The sequence below is a fragment of the Phascolarctos cinereus genome, unplaced genomic scaffold, assembly GCF_003287225.1.
Source record: "Phascolarctos cinereus isolate Bilbo 61053 unplaced genomic scaffold, phaCin_HiC Scaffold_5;HRSCAF=322, whole genome shotgun sequence".
Lineage (NCBI taxonomy): Eukaryota > Metazoa > Chordata > Mammalia > Diprotodontia > Phascolarctidae > Phascolarctos > Phascolarctos cinereus.
Genome location: NW_027555958.1, coordinates 209,751,607 through 209,770,197, shown reverse-complemented (window position 1 = coordinate 209,770,197; position 18,591 = coordinate 209,751,607). Strand labels below are relative to the sequence as shown.

At 36.2% G+C, this 18,591-nt stretch overlaps 1 protein-coding gene and 1 pseudogene across 1 annotated transcript in view; one reads left to right on the top strand and one right to left on the bottom strand.

Moving 5' to 3' along the window:
• Positions 1-18,591, bottom strand: part of KHDRBS2 (KH RNA binding domain containing, signal transduction associated 2) — a 796,104-nt gene that overhangs the window by 31,360 nt on the left and 746,153 nt on the right. The gene's annotated exons all lie outside the window — the stretch shown is intronic.
• On the top strand, positions 6,107-7,590 carry LOC144457956 (coilin pseudogene; annotated as a pseudogene).

Below are 18,591 nucleotides of genomic sequence, written 5' to 3'. Positions count from 1 at the left end.
TAAAGAGAATAAATACCGGGTAGCTGAATATAAAATTGTTAGAGAGGAAGGACCCTAGTAATTGGGGTCTTTGAGTGATCATGTTTTTATGAAGGTCCAATACTAAAATGTAAAGACTTGAACTAAGTCTTTTTCCTTCTGCAACTCACATATAGAATATAACTCCACTTAGATTCAACATCTTGAAGTAATACATTGTTGTGCACAACTAATTCAGCTTGCCACTAGAGCCAGGATCCTAACTTTGAAGGAATAAGACCAGCTTAACCTTCTATCTCGAATGCGCATTGATGAGGCGGGAGACAAGATGGAAGTAACTCCGTTTACTTTTAGCAAAGCATTTACTTATATAGTAAAATAACAGGAAATCTTTCTCAAGATACAATGATGTATAGCCCATGCTGTGCTCAAGGACAGTGCATGCATGTCCTGTGCGCTTATCTGACTCCAATCCCAGAATAGACTGCTAATGACCATACAATAACTAGGGGAGTTAAAAGATTGTTACAGATCCATACAATGGAGCACCAAACCAGGAGACCTTTGCTCAAAGATCAGCACCCAAGAGGGGTCTTCACCCATCAGTGAGACCTCTTGAACAGCCTGTGGCCCTCTACATCCTTATAGATCCCTAACATTACATTATTGAGAGTTATTATATCAATCAACTGATAAGATGCCCTAGATGTGGCATGCATATGATTCAGGCAATGTGATTTAGGTATGAGCAGTTCTGTTTTATGATTTTTTTTTATGGGAACAAGAAGAAGATGTTGGAGTTGGCAGTAACTTCACTCCTCTTTCTACACAATCAGCAGTCTCACTGTAGATGAGTCCCCTTCTGTTTTCTTAAACCATGCCATGTAAGTTACCCTCACTTGGCCATGTACACAGGGACAAATGCCATAAACAAATACAAGCTATCAGCGAAAAGAATATACGTATAGGCATTAGAGCCAGAAGAGGCTTTAGAAATAATCTAATCTACTTCCTTATTGTGCAGATAATTAAGGTACAGAATAGGAAGTGAATTATCTAAGGCCATAGTTAGTGGCATGGTTATTCAGTCATTTCCAACTCTTTGTGACTCCATTTGGGGTTTTCTTGGGAAAGATACAAGAGTGGTTTTCCATTTCTTTCTCCAATTCATTTTACAAATGAGGAACTGAGGCAAACAGGATTAAGTGGCTTGCCCAGGGTCACAATGATAATGTGTCTCAGGCCAGATTTGAACTCAGGAAGATGAGTCTTCCCGGTTCCTAGCCCAGTGCTTTTATCCACTGTGCTGCCTAGCTGCCCAAGATCATAGAGTAGAAATTATAAAATAGCAGAAATAGGATTTGAAGTCAGTCCTTCTGACTCCAAATTCACATTTTCAAGAGAAGTTTCAGGTTTGTATCAGCTTACAATTTAAACTTTAGTTGATAAAAGAGTCAGGATAGGATGAAGTAGAGCTAGATATTCATAAAAAGTGCTAGTATACATAAACCATAATGGATGGCTTCAACATCCCAAACAATAACTTTCATATAGGGATAAAGATTAGACCTGTGATTTCATTGACATAGAGAACCCCTGGGTGAATAAACTCTCCACTAATGCTGGTCATCACCTTTTTTGCAACTTAGTGTCTTAAAGAATTACCTAGAGTACTTAGGGGTTAAATGACTTGTCCAGGGTCACATAGCTAGTATGTACAGGTAAGAGAAGATATCTGAACCCCAATTTCTTGGTTTTGAGGACAGATCCTTATCCACTATCCCAGGCTCATTCTCTAATTTTCATATATGTATTGGTGATATCCAGAACATCATTCGATGTGAGATACAAAGACTTATATATGAGTGATGTAGCTTATGTTCATTAATAGAACAAGGAAAATATAGGAAAAAACTGAAAAGCATCAGTTGACATTGAAGAACAGTGGATTCAAGCCTGACTTCCTCTTGAACCTTCTGTGTTGCAATCTACTCATCTGTAGCAGTTGATAAGTGAATCACTGCTTAAAAGTCTGTCACTTAGATTTAATGTAGTGTCTATTCACAACCACTTGGTGAATCTCAAATGCATAATTATTGATGATCAATATTTCATTATGATGTAAAAAGTTGTATGCAGAGTATACTAAAGAGAGCACACAAGTCAGTTAGTCTAAAGCCCTCATTTTACAGATAAGGAAACTGAGATCCACAGAGCTTAAATGATGCCATCAAGGTCATTTATCATAGGTGGCAAGTACAGAAATGGTATTTGAACATGAATCCTCTAACTCAACATGCCATGCTCTTTTCATTATATTTGATTTTCTTGAATGCTGTCATCTATGTAAAATCAGGACCTCCTATGTTAAAAGTTGAGCGACTCATTAAACTATGTCGACCTGTTAATACAAAAAGAAAAATTACAAGATATTTTGGAGATGTTAATATAATGTCTGAAACATTAGCTCCAAAAGCCACAATGGAAACAAGGCTCTGGAGTAGTATATAATCGATAAGAGAGCTATTCAACTTGGATCATGCTGAGACTAGACTGGAAACATTAGAAAATAAAATCAGAGTTGATTATAAAGTTCATTTGCTCAGTTGGACATTTTCATTTGTCATTTACCTTCTTAAGTTATCACTGTGATGTATATAACTAAGTAAGAATAAATTCAGGAGAGATGAATTAGGATGAAATTAGCAGTCTAGGAAGTCCAAAATTTTATGTTCACTACAATCAAGTTCTTTAAAAAAACCCACTAATTCCCAGTGAGTCTAGCATTACAATGGTGCTTACATTTATATATGATTCACACACAATCTCTCACTTGGTGTTCAGAGAAATTACATAGCATACCTTCACAAAATTCAAAGTGACTAACCAATTTAGCGAAGTATTTTACTGCTGAATACTAAATCATCATTGCATTTCAGTGAAGATTGGCAGTATCACAAATGGCAATGTTAATATATAGTCTATAGATACAAATCAATTTTATGGAATTCATTGGGGAGGGAGGTGGAATAAGATGATTGAATAAAGTAAAGTAACTACTTATTTTATTTATATAATGATCGAATCATGGAATGAGAAGGGATCTTTCAGATCATTTAATCCAAGTCCTTCATTTTATAGGTGAAGAAATCAAGTCAATTCAGTGATTGTACCAAGATCACACAAATAGCTGGTAGCAGTATTCATTCTCCTAACTTCGTTTTACATATTCTACTTTCCTATGCTAGATCCCCAGTGAGACATGAAACAAACTACAAAAACCTTTCACAGTTTTGCATAGTATAAAGACAGCTAGAAACCAGAAGACTTAGACCAAATCCCATATTAAAAATGGGGCTAAAGATCCCCAGATTCCAATATAAAGGGTCATTTTGACTGCCTTATAGTGTCATTTATTTTGGCCTTTAACATAGAAAACAAGGAAATTATAAAGCTCAAAGTTATATTTAAGTATTTTCTTTTACAATAATTATAGTAGGAAATAATTTTGTTTATATATTTTGAATATTGTGTAATGATAAATGCATAACAAATAGTTCTATTTCCTCAGTGAATTTTTAATGATAGAAAGTACTGACTTTCTTTATGATAAATACAATACTAGCGATTGGCTTTTGATACATAGTAACACAATGATGAATTCATTTATTGAACTAAAATGCATTGGATATATATACTATCTGCACACGCTTTGTTGATGCCTGAATCTAGTTTGTTAATACAAGGCTAGGCTTGAAAAATTAAGTAACAGCAGAAGAGTTAAATAAAAATACAAAGGGTTCCATGGATCAGTAAATGGTAAATGAATTCTATAGATGATAAATGTTCTGAGTTCTGAAAACAGTGACATTACCCAGTATTGAAGTGCTTAGGCCAAAATAACATGCTTGAAAAATAGTATAGTGTAAACTTTGAAGCACTACAGGAAGTTATTATGATACGTGGATAAGAATACGTTGTAATGAGTGTATCAATGATTTGTGGATAAATGTGAATTGTTGTTTTCCTTTTTGTCATTTCAATATATCTACATATAAATATAATATATTCCTATGTATGTATGTATATATGTATATATACATGCATACACACATATATTTGTGTATACACACACACACACATTTATTAGAACTGTGATTGCTTTGACATAAGAAACTCCCAAATGAGGAAACTCCCACTGCGCACATTAACACCTTCTCTGCAAATTATAGTTCAAGAGAAAGAATTCACAATTTGGGGTCAATAGGCCTCCTCAATAGATCTGTCAATAGATATCATCAGGTCTGTGAACATGGATTGGGGAAAAAAAAACTTAATGCTGACCTAAGGTGAAACTTCACATTTTCTTCAATAATAATTGTAAATAAACTTTCTAAGAAAGGGTCCTTAAGCTTTACCAGACTGCCAAAGAAGTCCATGACACAAAAGAAAGGTTAAGAACTTCTGTCTTAGAGAGGAATCTTGAACACCAAAAAGTTAGGTGACGTAGTATGTATGACAGGCAAGTCTTTTTTTTTTTTGGTGAGGCAATTGGGGTTAAGTGACTTGCCCCAGTGTCACACAGCTAGTAGTGTTATATGTCTGAGGTCACATTTGAACTCAAGTCCTCCTGATTCCAGGCCTGGTGCTCTATCCACTGTGCCACTTAGTTGCCCCAACAGGCAAGTCTTAAATCCATTTTCCTAGATCTCAGGGTAGCTCTCAAAAGAGATCTGTTCAACTTTTTCTTAAATTACCCCTCCACCCCCCAAAAACATCCTGTTTGCAATGTTAATTTGAACTACCTTTGAAGACTGCATTTGACCATCAAAAATAAACCCTGAATATGATGTCATGGTCCTCAATGTAGTACCTGTTTACAGTTTTCAGTGATGTAGCAGTTTTATTTTTAGAGGAGTTTAGCAGATTTCACTCACAGTTGACTAGCTTCTACTACTAATGTTCCATTTAATTCTCTGAAACAGTGATTTACTAAGCAGTTTCCCAGTAGTCTAAATTGAGTCTTAGCTCCTGTTCTCACACTTTTTGTCATTTCAATAGATTAATGAGTGGTACATAGTGATATAAGAATAACTATCTACCTTTATCCCAGGCCAGGACAAGAAGCCAGGGCGTGGTTTACTATTGGACTGAGTATGGAAAAGATGAATCATATCCAACCCTTCATGACCCCATGGACCATACTATCCTTGGAGTTTTCTGAGAAAAGATACTGGAGTGTTTGCCATTTATTTTTTCAGTGGATATGAGGTTAAATGATTTGTCCAGAGTCATACAGCTAGTAAGTGTCTGAGGCCAGATTTGAAATCAGGTCCAGTGCTCTATCCACTGAAACATGTAGATGCCTCAAAAATGATGGCTTAATCACCAAATGGTTTTGTATTCCACATCTTCTCACTCACATCAACAGTGACAACTCTTAGCGAAGCCATAGACAAACCAGAGGTATAGGATATAGAGATGTAAAAGATTGCTCTCCCATATCTTTGCTATGTGACTTCCATATCCTATCCTTGAGTGCCACCTACCACTTCATGAATGGAAGCCATTACTTTTAGGTGTACTTTGAAATGTTTGCCCTATATTAGGCACATTATTAGGGGGATAAAAGTATAAATATTTGTAGAACAAATTTCTTTTAAAATTTATTAGATTTTTAAGAGCAGAAAGAACTTCAGAAGTAGATAGAACAGTTTTATTACTGTTGTGTTAAATTTATGCAATTTTTAAAAAAGCTGTACCAAACAAAAGTTTTCATTTTCATTATACTTCACTCTTTTTTGTATAATGATACGTTAGGAAACAGTTGGGTGGCAGAAAGGTTTAAGCATTGGCCTTGGAGCCAGGATGACATGTTTAAAATACTAGCCGTGGTCACATTAAAATAAAAAATCTGCTGGCAGAGTTGGGGGGGGGTGCAGTGATTTCTGCTCCTCGTGCTCGTGTTATGAGCCTGCCCCCCCAAGCCCTCCATCCACTGTAATGGGCATTTCCCCCCTTTACCCTCAGAGAGAGCTCCTGGGGCCATGTACTTTGGGGAGGCAGCACCCCACCCCTCTTCAGCCATGGCTGGGATGCTCTTGAACTGGGCCAAGCATGAGAGCATATGTGGACATGCAGAGTTAAATTAGAAAATGTTGAAATTGTTGAGAACTCTGTAGTAATCAATAATGGACTCAGTTATTCATACAAAAAAACACCTGGAAGAAGAAGAGTGTGATGCAGGAAATGATCAGTACACAGAGAAGCATTGGAAAGGGGGAGAGATCAATGAAACCAACCTCCTGTTCTCTGGAACCAGATCAAGGCACAAGGAAGAAAAACAAGAACAGAAAAAGGAATGAGGGAGGAAGTGAAAATAATGGAAAATGGACTCCCAAAAAATTAGTGAAGGAGAAGGAAGGAAAAGCTGAAGATAAGAAGCAGAAAAAAATCTTCAAAACTTTGTAAAGCAAAGACATTGCCAGAATGGACCAAAAAAAGAGCCATAGTATTCATAAGAGTGCTTCCAGGAAAAAGAATTTAGCTGAAACCAAGAAGGAAAAGGATGTTGGGTTGTCTGCTAAAGCTAACCCTGATGCCTCGTCAGATTCTGATTCTTCTGCTGCATCATCAGATGATAGCCACAACAAGACAAGTCTTGGTGGTAAGAAATTAGTAGAGAAGCCATCATTTATCACATCAAAACCAACTGGTTCTCATCCAACTGCAGACAGACTTATTACCAGCATTGGCAGTAATGTACCCTCTGTCAAGGGCAAAGGAACTCAAGCATCATCCTCTAGTTTGGATTCCAGTTCCAGTTCAAATGACCAGAGCAGGATGCCAAAGAGAACTCCAGCATTGGCTTCTCCACCAACTGGGACCGGAATATCTCCAGGATCTTCACAGAAAAATAGTCCAGATACAGACAATCACTTAGGAACAAGACAGGAGATGTGATACTCTGATCTCTGGGATAAGGCAATATTGGGGAATAGTGGGAAACAGCTGACACCTCTGGCTCCAGAAGCAGCTCCTCACCCCAACAGTTTTGGATGGGGTCGGGGAAGAGGGGAAGATATTTTCCCCTGGAGGGGACCTAGGGGACAAGGGTGTCATGGAATCAGAGGACAAGGGAGAGGGGGAAACACTAATTATATGTTTAATGGTGAATCCCAGAAACAGCAGCAATTAACTGAAGTAGTAAAAAACACTTCCATTATTATCCAGAATCCGGTGGAGACAACTCAGAAGGACAACAGTCTACTTCTTCAATTAGCAGCACCTCCTCGGGTAGGGGAAAAGATTGTATTTAAGCTTTTGGAATTGGCAGCAGATTATTCTCCTGATGTCTCTAGTTAGAAGGAGGGGAAAATAATAAACTACAATCCTGATGCTCAGGAAGTGGACATAGAAATCCTTTCCTCTTTACCAGTGGTGAAGGAACCTGGAAAGTTTGACCTGGTGTACATGAATGAAAATGGAACCTAAGTGGTGGAACATGCAGTGTCACAGGATAAAAGGATAACTATTTGTTGGAAAGAACTGATCAAACCAAAGCTGATTATTGAGCCTCATGCTGACACTCCAAGTACAGAACAGGCCTGACCTTTACTATTCCAGCCATTCTACTTTATCATATACCCACTGTATATATTGTTAGATAAGGACTAAATATATGGGTTTAAGTGGTTTACAATTTTTGGTTTTTTTGTGACCTTGTGAAAGTGACTATAGTTTGGACCTTTTCTAAATAAAGTATTTCAATATCATAGAGTAAAGTTTTTGGTATCTTTTTTCTCTTAAGAACTGTATATAAGATCTACCTCTTGATATTAAAACTAGTCACTTTAAAACATGTACTATGTTACAGAATTGTTAGTTATGTTAAATTAACCATAGTTTTAGGATTACTGCTATGTAATTTCTTCCCCAAACCCCACCATCAAATCCTGGAAGTCAGCAAGACTTTCTTAACAGAATTTGATGTAACAATTGAGTGCTATGAAGTTAATAAACCGTTTGGCCACTGGGTGGTAATATAAGAAAAAAAAACTGCTAGTTTTATTTATTAGGACAATAGATTTTTTTTTTACTTTCAATTTTTATTAATTTCTCCTTTGATTTTAAAATTTCAATTTTGTTATTTAGAAGAAAGTTTTTAATGTGTTGTTTTTCTAGCTTTTAAATTTTATTTTATTATTAAGTTGCATAGCCGATTTGTTGATCTGTTCTTTCTTTTACATATGTATGCACTTAAATAAAATTTACCCTAAATACTGCTTTGATCGCATCCCACAAACTTGTGTATGTAGTCTCGTTGTTACTGTCATTTTTAATGAAAGTAGTGTTTCAATGATTTATCGTCTGACCCACTTATTCTTTAGGATTAGTTTACCTAGTTTTCAATTAATCTTTGATTTATGATTCAAAGGCTCTTTACTCGATGTAATTTTTATTGCATTATAAGTGGAAAACAGATGATTTTAATATTTCTACTTTTCTGTGTTTGTTCAGGTTTTATGCCTTAGCACTTAGCCAATTTTTGTGGTGTTATGCACAGCTGAGAAATATGAATACTACTTTCTATTCTGATTTAAAATTCTTTAGACCTTTAGAGGTCTGTCATATCTAACTTTTCTGAAATTATTTTCATCTGTTTAACTTCTTTCTCATTTACTTTATAATTAGGTTTATCTCAGTTTGAGAGAAGTAAATTGAGGTCCCCCACTGTTTTAGTTTTATTGTCCATTTCTTTCTGTAATTCATTTAATTTTTCCTTCAATAATTTGGATTCTGTTAAGTATTGATATTGATATTAATTTGTTGTCTATGACACCTTTTAGCTAAATGTAGTTTCCTTGATTATTTCTTTTAATTTGGACAGTTTTTACTTTGATTTGTCTGGATCATGATTGCTAACCTTGCCTTTTTAACTTCAACTGAAGAATAAAAGGTTCTGATCCAGCCCATTATTTTAAATTTGTGTGAATTTTTCTGTTTCAAGTATGTTTATTGTAAACAACGTATCATTGGATTCTGGTTTCTAATGCATTTTGCTATCCTTTTCCATTTTATGGATAAATCCCATTCACATTCACAGTTATGATTGCTAACTATATATTTCCTTTCATCCTACTGTCTTATACTTTTCCTTCTTTTTATTACCTTTCCCCTCCTCAACAGTCTGTTTTAATTTTAACTACTACCTCTCTTAATCTAGTCTCCCTTTTATCTCCCTCTAACCCTTTCTCTTATCTCCTTTCTCTCCCCCTTCCCTGATGGATAAGATGAATTTTTCTATAAAACTGTTGCAAATGTATATTCCTTCCTCCTTAAATCAGTTCAGATGACGGTGAAATTCAAAGTGTCTACTCTTTTCCATTTTGTCTTCCATTGTATAAAAGTTTCCTTTTATGGACCATTTATGTGAGATAATTTCCCCCATTCTTCCTCACCCTTCCCTTTCTCCAAATGTATCCTTTTTTACCCTTCCATTCTTCTTTTAAGATTATTCAAATATAATAGAATCTTACACAGGCCCTCTGTCTTAGTAGACTTTTTTCTAAGACCCCTTATTGATAAAGTTCATAGGATGTATTTTCTTCCCACATAAGAATTTTTAAAATTTAAGCTTTTTTAATATTATGATTTCTCACTTATGTTTACCTTTTTATGCTTTTCTTAGTCTTGTGTTTGAATGTCAGATTTTCTATTCAGCTCTATTTTTCTCATCAGAAATGCTTGACAGTCTTCTATTTCAACCCCCAAAAGTCTTCTATTTCATTAAATATTCATTTTCCCCCCATTGTTGTATTATATTGTCTTTTTGGGGGTAGGTTATTTATCATTAAAATCCTAGCTCCTTTGCTTTCTAGTGTATCATCTTCCAAACCCTCCATTTCTTCAAAGAGGTAGCTGATAAATCTTGTGTGATTCTGACAATGACTTAATGGTACTTTAATTCTCTGTTTTCTAACTGCTTGAAGTATTTTCTCCTTAACTCAGGGATTCTGGATTTTGACTATAATATTCCTAGGATTTTTCGTCTGGGAATTTATTTCAGACCAGGTGATTTCAGTGAACAATGAATTATTTCAATTTCATATTTGCCCTTTGGTCTAAGATATTTGTGCAGTTTTACCTTGCAATTTTTTTTGAAATATGGTGTTTGGGCTATGTTTTGGTCTCATGATTTTCAGGTAGTTCTTCCTGAAAATGTGCACAGACATCTTGTCTCTATTTTCCTAAACTAAGATGGGCTCAGAAAATGGCTCACTGTGATGTTTTTTTTCCTTGGCTTTCCCAATCAGAATTTAATTTATTGTGGTGTCTAGGTTGTTATTATAGATGCAGTTATAGAAGGGCCAAGGCAAAAACGCTACCTCTTGGGGGCAGCTAGATGGTTCAGTGGATAGAGCTCTGGCCTTGTAGTCAGGTGGACCTGAGTTCAAATCAGGCTTCAGACACTTGACACTTACTATCTGTGTGACCCTGGGCAAGTCACTTAACCCTAACTGCCTCACCAAAAAGCAAAAAATAAAAATGCTACCTCTTACTTTGCTATCTTGACTCTGCACTGTTCCCCTAACACTTCCTAGTTGAATTGGTCATTTAACCTTTCTCTCAGTTTTCTCATATGTAAAATAGGGATAGTAAAATTCCCAAAGCCATGAACACCAGGGTTCAAGTCTTGCCTCTGAAATCTAATGGCCATATAGTCTTGGACAAGGCACTTAACCTCTCAGTGCCCTTGGTAATTCTCTAAGACTATAAACTGAAAAAAAAAAGTTGTGCTGACCTTCATTGGTAGAAAAAGTCTATGCACCTGGGACACGCACATACCAAAGTATTAGAGGTCTAGTCTCTATTCAATCAATCAGCTAATTAGCAAACATATATTAAATACCTACTATGTGGCAGGCATAGTGTTAAGTGCTGTTGATATTAAAAAAACAACAACAACAACAACAACAGGCAAAAGACAGTCCCTGCTCTTGAGGAGCTCATAATCTATTGAGGAAGACAGCAAACTAACAAGTACACACAAAGCAAGGTAAATACATACATACAAGGTAAATAGGACATAATTGACAAAGGGAAGGCACTGGAATTCAGAGGCATTAGGGAAAAGATATGATTTTATTTGAAAAAAATCAGGGAGTTCAGTAGTTGAGACAGAGGTGGAAGAGTATTCCAGGCATGGGGTGGGGGGGCAGCCAGAGACAATGCCTGGATCTGAAAAATGGTATGTGTTGTCCATGGAATGGCCAGGAGGTCAATGTCACTGGATTAAGGTTTTTGAATGCCAGACAGAACATTATGTATTTTATCCTGGGAGTTTATTGAGTAGGAGGTGACATGATTAAACCCGTGCTTTAGGAAAAATTACTTCAGTGGATGAATGGAGGATAGATTGGAATGGGGAGAGACTTTAGGCAGGCAGATACATCAACAGGTTATTGCAGTATCTTACACATGAGGCAATGAGGGCCTATACTATATTGGAGGAAGAATCCAGGATGATTTCTAGGTTGTGAGCCCAAAGGACTGAGAGGATGGTATTACCCTCTACAATAATACGGAAGGTAGAAAGGATGAGGGGGTTCAGAGGAAAAGATGAGTTTCATTTTGGACATATTGAGTTTAAAATATGTATTCAGCATCTAGTTTGAGATATCTAAAAGGCAGTTGGAATTCAAAGGTTAGAGGTTAGCAGAGAGTTTGGGACAGAATAGGTAAATCTGAGCATCGTAAGTGTAGAGATTGTAATTAAATCCATGGAAGCTGATGGGATAACAAAGTGAAGTAGAATATAGGGAGAAGATAAAAGGGCCTAGGAAAAAATCCTGAGGTACATCTAGGGTTATAAGGCATGACCTTGAAGAGGATCCAGAAAGGAGACATAAGAATGGTCAGGTAGAAGGAGAACCAGGAGAGATTGGTTTCCTGAATACTTAGACTCCCAGAACCAGGTTACTATGTTACCAACTGGCTATATCCAAACCATGACACAGCCACTATAGCTCTCTTCTGCCTCCCAACATAACTCAGTCTTCCACTCTTGGAACCCTAGGCTCTGATCGGTGAGCTTCAACCTCATTTTTCTTTGGAATGAAGACACCATACTATTAACCAAGCAGTTCTAAATCATGCCACAGCCACTCAGGTCCTCCACCTTGTACCAGAATTAGACTCCTGCCCCAGGGGCCATCATTATAGTCCTTCATTTCCCACTAAAAAAAACAAAATCACACCCAAAACAAATAAACCTCCTCTCTATCTCTGTCTCTCTGTCTCCCTCTGTTTCTCTGTCTGTCTCTGTTTGTCTCTCTCACTTTATTTTATTCTGTATGAAGTCTGACAATAAGTAAAAATTAAATTGAATTTAACAATTTAACAATTCTAAAATATATAGAGAATTAAGACAAATTTATAAGAACACAATCCATTCCCCAATTGATAAATGGTCAAAGGATATGAACAGACAGTTCTCAGATGAGGAAATCAAAGCCATGTATAGTAATATGAAAAAATGCTCTAAATCATTACTGATTAGAGAAATGCAAATCAAAACAACTCTGAGGTACCACATCACACCTATCAGATTAGCCAACATGACAAAAGAGGAAAATGATAAATGTTGGAGAAGATGTGGGAAAATACATTGTTGGTGGAGTTGTGAAATGATCCACCATTTTGGAGAATAATTTGGAACTATGCCCAAAGGGCTACAAAAATGTGCATACCCTTTGATCCAGCAATAGCACTTCTAGGGCTATATCCCAAAGAGATCAAACAAATGGGAAAAGGACCCACATGTACAAATTAATTCATAGCAGCTCTTTTTGTGGTAGCAAAGAATTGGAAATTGAGAGGATGGCCATCAATTGGGGAATGGCTGATCAAGTTGTGGTATATGAATGTAATGGAATATTATTGCACTATAAGAAATGATGAACAGGCTGACTTCAGAAAAACCTGGAAAGACTTATATGGTTTGATGCTGAGTGAAGTGAGCAGAACCAAGAGGACTTTGTACACAATAACAGCCACATTATGTATTGACTAATATTGTTAGTCAGAACCCTTCTCAGCATTACGAGGATCTAGGACATCTCCAGAGGCCTCGGGATGGAAAATGCTGTCCACATACAAAGAAAGAACTACAGAAGTTGAATAACTATCACTTATTTTTACCTTCTGTTGAGTTTTGTTTCATCTTTCTGATGATTCTTCCTATTGGTTTTAATTTGTACTTACAACTTCACTAATGTGAAAATATGTTTAATAGGAATGTAAATGTAAAGTCTATATCAGATTGTGCACCATCTTGGGGAGGGTGGAGGGGAGGAAGGGAGAGAAAAATTTCAACTCAAAAGCGTGTGGAAGTGATTGTTGATAAATCAAAATAAATTAATAAAATTTAAAAAAAAACAAGTGCTAACCTGAAGCCATTTATGATAAATGGATTCATTGAAATGAGTGTTGTCTTTTACAATAGTGATCCAGAAAGACATACAGCACACTTATTCTAAAGATGCTCCTTTTGTTGCCCAAAATTTTGGGGATTGCCTTCACAAGGGGTTGCTAGCCAACATAATAAAATCATTCTCACTAATTCATAGTTATACCTTATGTAAAGTGTACACATGACTGTAAAATGGGGATAATAATAACACTTACCTTCCAGATTCCCAGGCTACCCTTAAAACTCAATTCAAATATCATCATGTCCAGGAAACCATTCCTGGTACCAGCAGCTTCTGTGCCTATGTCTGTTACTTACCATCTATTCTATATTTCTCTTGTATACCCACATTTTTTTCAAATTTTAAATTTTTAAATTTTTTTTTATTTTTCCATATGCTTTTGAGTTGAAAATTTTTCTCCCTTTTCCTCCCCCCCCCCTCCCCAAGACGGCTCACAATCTGATATAGGTTTTACATTTACATTGTATACCCACATTTAAATATGTTAACTCCTCTATTGAAATTAAAGTTTTTGAAGGCAAGGATTATTATTGCATGTGCTTGCACTTCCTTCCTTCCTTCCTTCCTTCCTTCCTTCCTTCCTTCCTTCCTTCCTTCCTTCCTTCCTTCCTTCCTTCCTTCCTTCCTTCCTTCCTTCCTTCCTTCCTTCCTTCCTTCCTTTCTTTCTCCCCAGTGCTTTAGCACAATACCTAGCACATAGTAGAAACTTAATAAAGGCTCATTGATTAAGATATGAAATGAGAGTCTAGAGAATGTAAAGACTTCTCTTGGAGGATGTTAGGGACTTTATTTTTGGAGAAACTGTAACAGTGGATAAGAGAAGGGTCTTGAAAAGAGAGTGGCATATGTAAAATTTTTTTTTAATCTAGTTCTGGATGGCAACCATGTGGTAGAAAGGCTCTTTGATTGGCTGTGCATGCATTCTAAAAAAGCTTGTTAACTTCAGCTAGTGGGGTGTGTGTGTGTGTGTGTGTGTGTGTGTGTGTGTGTGTGTGTATGTGTGTGTATGTGTTTTACTTCATTTGCTGTAGGAGGATTTCAGTATCTCTTTTGTTCCTGGTACATAGTGAAAGGAGTGGAGTCTCCAGACCTTGAGAGTTTTGAAAAATTGAAAGAGTAAACAACAGGAATCCAGTAGTCAGGGTTAGGTTAGGTACTGTAGCAAGCCCAGTGTTGGTGCCCCCATGAGCAAGTGGTGACTTTAGGGAGGATCTTCAGGACCCCAGCCTAAAAAGAGTGGGACACATTTGGCAGAAATCCACATCTAGATATAAGCTTGGTCAGACCAATTTCATGACGGAACTTGGCTAAGCAGAACATATTCCCACAGAGACCAAGGTGATGAGTGTAGAAATGTTTGTCTTTTGCTCTTGGTATATCTTTGAAGTATGTATCCTTTTGCAAAAGCTAACTGATGTTTAGGAATCAAATGGACCTAGTGTACTAGTCACAATCCCCTAACCCTCTAGCTTACACCCCACAAACCTCTGAGGGTACGCACTGATCATAATGGAGAGACATAGTACAACAATGGTTCTTGGGTAAAGAGCCATAGCAAACAAACCACAGAAACAAACATTGGTTGTAAACACACACACACACACACACACACACACACACACACACACACACACACACACAGAGATACATACAAGTGCAACAATGTTATTTGGAGGTGACTTATTCTTTTGATAGATATGGATTCTACAAATGATGTCACTAAACTTCCACTAAGCAACCATGCACAATTTTCAGTTCACAACGTGGCCTCAGGAAGAACAACTGTTAAGTTGACTTCTAACATTCCTAAAGCAAAAGAATCTGCATGTCTTTAAACAAATAGTGGAATTTTATTATTCTTAGGGGAGAAATACTCTTGTATAAAAGAAAGGAGACACAGTGATTTAAAGAAGACAGTATTCTCCTCTTGAGCAGATGAATTTATTTGAATTTCGGTAATTGAATTGAATAAATGAGAAGTAGCTTCTGAATTCACTCTCTGATGATTAATACCTTAAGGAGACTGCAGTGAAGACTCATAAAATCACATCTCTGGGGCTTAGTGACTTGATTCATTTCAGTAGTTTAGAAATGAAATACTTAGAATCTTTACAAACAGGTGGCTACAAAAATACAATTATAATGCATTCTAGGCACATCGGGGAAGTATATAAAAAAAAGGCTAAATGCTGTCATTTAAAAGGGATTTTGTGTTAATATTTTCTATTCCTTTTATAATCGCTGACATCCTAAGACTTGGTGTTCAGTACCTTTGACTCAGCAGTACCACTGCTAGGTCTATTTCCAAAGATAATTAGGGAAAAAGGAAAAGAACCTATATGTTCTATTTATAGCAGCTCTTTTTGTGGTACCAACAAACTGGAAATTGCAGGGATGCCCATCAATCGAGGAATGGCTAAACAAGTTGTGGTATTTGATTGTCATGGAATAATACTGTGCTATAAGAGTTGATGAGCTCAATGATTTTAGAAAAACATGGAAAGACTTGCACAAAATAATAAAGAGTGAAATGAGCTGAACCAAGAGAACACTGTATACAGTAACAGCAATGTTGTTTTAAGAATGACTTTGAGGGGCAGCTAGGTGGTGCAGTGGATAGAGTACTGGCCCTGAAGTCAGGAGGACCTGAGTTCAAATGGGCCTCAGACCAAACACTTGACACTTACTAGCTGTGTGACTCTGGGCAAGTCACTTAACCCCAATTGCCTAGAAACAGCAACAACAAAAGGAATGACTTTGAATGAATAAGTCATTTTGACTTTTATAAATAGCCAAATTAAATATAAAGGAAATATGAAGAAAGATGCTACCTGTATCCAGAGAAAGAGCTGATAAATAGAAGTATATATAAAATGATTTTATACACACATATATGTGTATATGTACACACACACACACACACACACACACCTATTTGTGTCTAATAGTAGCCATCTCTGGGGGAGGTGAGGGAAGAAAAGAGAAATTTATACAATAACTTTATAATATATTTAAAAAGAATAGCAAGTTTTACATAATAGATTTACAGTTTCATGTGGAATTTTTTAAAATCATACTGTTATGGAAATGCATGTAGTATTCCATAAATTTTTAAAAAATGAAATTTAAAAAAGATATAACAACAAAAGAGATGGTACTGTTGGTATAGTCAAGAATTTCAAAAATAGAAATGTTTTGGTCAAATGTAGTATTATTTAGTTCTCTCACTTTATGGATAACTTTTATAAGTTAATTTACTTTTAGTTTTCAACATTCACTTCCATAAGATTTTGAGTTTTAAATTTTCTCTTCTTTCCTCTCCAATCCTTCTGCAAGATGGTATACAAAATCCAATACAGGTTTGGATAATTTCTCAAATTCATTTTTCACTCATAGATTTTTAAAATAGAACTATGAGAAAGTAATCAGAAAATGCAAATCTGGAAAAAGCAAAACACAAGAGTAACAATGACAAAAAAAACCAAACAACTGTTTTATGGCATTAGGAATGGGAAACACAAATCTTATTGGGTATTTCACTGAGAATTCAATGTCTTGATGTTAACATAGTTTGGAAAGAATTATTTTGGTCAGAAATTAAATCATAGCAAATTTAAAAAGTCATTTTGGGTAGCATCTTCTATTTTTTCCATTTAAAGTAAAGAAATGTTAAAAATAAATATATACTAAAGAAACTATCTCTATTAGTAATATTTTATTCAGAAGAGAAAAGAAGGCTTATTTTTTCCCAAATGTAAAACCCTTCTGCAGCAGAATGAAAAATCAAATTATATGTTGGACTGATTGTTTTCATAGAGCTCTAACAATTGAACGGCCATTTTAATATTTTAGATGTAAGCATTGTAATACGTTTTCAAAGTGGCTCTGAAATAGGGTCAAGATTATTTATACATTTAAAAAAAATTTCCTTGTCCCACCCTCAATCCCCTTTTGTATTCCTGAATGAGTGTTCCCAGATACCTCATACTGAGTTGTAAAGGAATTTTGTCCTCCAAAATTGACAATTGTATTAATAAGTAGTCAATTTTGTTGGTTTCATTGAAATACTGGACTGCCCTATAAGAATGCATTTCTTTAGAATTTCGATTTAGTCCTCTCAGCACAGTACACATTCTGGACAAATGGACCTACTTGCTGTCTGTCACCCATGCACGAGATTTCATCTCCCACTGCTGTGCCTTTCCACAGGGTGTTCCCTGTTCTAGGATGTTCTTCTTTACTAGCCTCTGTCTCTTGCAATCCCTTGGTCCTTTCCAGGCTTAGCTCTGTTGACAGATTCACAATTGCTCTTCTGCCCAATAGTTAGTGCTCTGCACCTAGGGTTAAGTGACTTGCCCAGGGTTGCATAGCTAGGAAGTATTGCAGGCCAGATTTGAACTCAGGAAGATGAGTCTTCCCGACTACAGGCCCAGCACTCTATCTACTGTACTATCTAGCTGCTCCCTAATACGGACTAATCAAGAAATACACAATTTAAAAGCCTTTAACCAAATTCCTAAGGATTACACTGGTCTTTTTTGTGCTATCCCCTACACAATGAGGTCCAAACATATCTCTCCTTGGCTGCAACTGCATTAAGTAGTGTTATAACTGCTCATATTTGTAAACACTGTATGACTGAGATGAACTTCCTTTTCTTGAAATAGTCAGCAATTATACAACCTGTCTTGAGTTTTAGTTGGTGGTATTTAACTATTTGAGGATGAAATATATGCTGATTAAAGGTGAGGGGACTGACATATTTGTACTATATGTGGATTAAGGATCAAGATGCGTGAGGCATAAGATGATCTTTAATGTAGTGATTCCCCTTTACAGAAAATGGAAACTTGGCATGTAATGACCAAGATTACTACGGAGTGTAGTCAACGGGTATTATTTCTGATAATCATGAAATGCACCAAAATGATGTAATAATTTATATTCTTGATATAGACTCTTTCCCCTCTTTTCCTTCTCTTTCCCTCTTTCCTTCCTTCTTTCCTTTTCTCTTCGTCTTCTTCTTCTTCTTCTTCTTCTTCTTCTTCTTCTTCTTCTTCTTCTTCTTTCTTCTTCTTCCTCTTCTTCTTCTCTCTCTGTCTCTGTCTCCCCCCCC